The sequence below is a fragment of the Solanum verrucosum genome, unplaced genomic scaffold (assembly GCF_900185275.1).
Source record: "Solanum verrucosum unplaced genomic scaffold, falcon-dt-bn FXZP01000022.1, whole genome shotgun sequence".
In the NCBI taxonomy this organism is placed as follows: Eukaryota; Viridiplantae; Streptophyta; class Magnoliopsida; order Solanales; family Solanaceae; genus Solanum; species Solanum verrucosum.
The window spans coordinates 1,543,946-1,546,001 of record NW_026020086.1 but is presented as its reverse complement, the minus strand read 5'-3'; the positions used below and the strand labels follow the sequence as shown (position 1 = coordinate 1,546,001).

At 33.6% G+C, this 2,056-nt stretch overlaps 1 non-coding gene and 1 pseudogene across 1 annotated transcript; both read right to left on the bottom strand.

Moving 5' to 3' along the window:
- On the bottom strand, positions 1–165 carry LOC125824735 (U2 spliceosomal RNA; annotated as a pseudogene).
- Positions 166–495: 330 nt separating this feature from the next.
- On the bottom strand, positions 496–689 carry LOC125824715 (U2 spliceosomal RNA). Its single transcript, XR_007442795.1, has one exon. It is a non-coding gene; the product is annotated as a U2 spliceosomal RNA (small nuclear RNA).
- Positions 690–2,056: the final 1,367 nt, after the last annotated feature.

Genomic DNA, 2,056 nt, shown 5'->3' with positions numbered 1-2,056 from the left:
TGGGGGTGCGTCAAGCCAAGACAATAGTGCAATGCCAGAGGACGCTTGAAGGTCCTGAATCCCAATAGCAACCTACCGTATGGACATCCCCTAAAAAATAGAGTCAATATAATGTAATATACTGATATGAACAAATACTACACTTGATCTTACATTAGAGGTGGTACTTTGCGACTATGTAGATAAAATGGTATTTTTATAACATCAAGCACCAGTGGTCTAGTGGTAGAATAGTACCCTGCCACTGTACAGTCCTTGGTTCAATTCCCGGCTGGTGCATTATCTGAGTGCTGTGAGGATAAATTGTGCAGTCAGTGAGAACTTTGGGTGCTCACCTTGTGTCTGATATTAGACGACAAAACCATATAAGGTTCACCATTTATCTTTAGGAGTAGCACAGTACAATTTACTGAAAGAAAAGAACTAATATTACAAATTAGAAGGGACAAATTGTGTACTGTTATGAAAAAAAAAAGGTTTTTAGAACTAGAATTGGTGGGGTGAGCCAGGCCAAGGCAGTAGTGCAACACCAGGGCGACTCTTGAAGGTCCCGATAGCAAGCTACCGTGGTGAACCTCCCCTTAAAAAATAGAGTTAAAATCTCGTGAATCAATGACTCACATATCAGATATTAAACTGATAAGAACAGATACTACACTTGATCTTAGCCAAAAGGCCGAGAAAGGTATGATTTCCCATGTGTTATGCCGGGATATTTTATATGTCACTTGTTAAATTAAATCTCTCTTTCTAGGCAGTGTGGGATAAAATGAAGGCCATGGAAACAAAGTTTTTGATTATTTTTTTGATTCGTCGATGGATTTTCTTTATTTATTGATATAAATCACCAGTGATTAAGTTCAATATCTTCCAAGAGGAAAAGTATCAAGTGATTTCTTTTCATTTTCTTATGTTTTTGGTGAACTCGATTATCCATATCTACGTGGTTGGTAGATTTTTCATGATGGTGGAATGGAACGAAAACCACAATCGATATTGAAAACAACCAATATCTCTAGTTTCTTTCATTGTACAAATTATGTAGTTTGGAATTTTTTTTGGTGAAGATGGAATAAAATTGAGGTTGAGAATTTATATGCAAAACCCAACTAATTCAGGATTGAGGCATCACTGCAATGGTTGAATTGCTATTTTTGTATTATAGTTGTACTGCATTTCTTAGAAAGGTAAAAAACAATATGATGTACTGGACTGATCTTATCTGCATCAATTTCAGGATCTAAATAGGATAGAAAATTCTAAAACTGTCAGTAGCATTACATGTGAAAGAGAATTTAGTCTCCTTTATTCTAATCTGGACTTAAGTTTGGAACCTTCTATCTCAGGAGGCAGTTACAACCAGTGTTTTAAAGGGCGGGGCATGAGGCGAGACGTAAGCCCCGAGACATAGGAGTAAGTCCCATGAATCTACGGCATAGTCTGATGTATATTCAATTTTATAATTTTATTACTAAGAAAATAAGCAAAAGTAAAATTAAACTTTCAATATTTTACAAGTAATTTTTATAAATAACCTATAATATATAGAAAAATTATTATGATTTTTATTTGAGATAGATATTAATAAGCAATAATGAAGAAAAAAAAGTATTATAATTACTATTTGAGAAATATCACTACACCAATAATAAAAAAAAATGATTTAAAGCAAAAAAAAAAAAGAAAAATAATTAAAAACACTCAGGGCATACGTTTTTACGCCCAAAACTTATGGTTTTATGCTTAGTGCTTACCCCAAATTCTAGGACTTATCAATTTGCGCCCTAGCATTTTTGGTACACCCCCCTGAGACTCGCCCAAAAAACGTTTTTAAAACACTGGTTACAACTCTTAGATATCTATAGAAGTTTAACTACTGATGGTAACAATACTGATATTTAGTTTCATTCCTTTTTTTCTCTGCCATTTCAGATTGTGATGATATCAGTATACTTCCATTTTTTCCTTAAAAAAATATTAATTAATCTTGATTGATGAAACTTATGATTAAGGAGCAAGTATCATTTGTCTGATGGATCTCACGAAATCATGAATT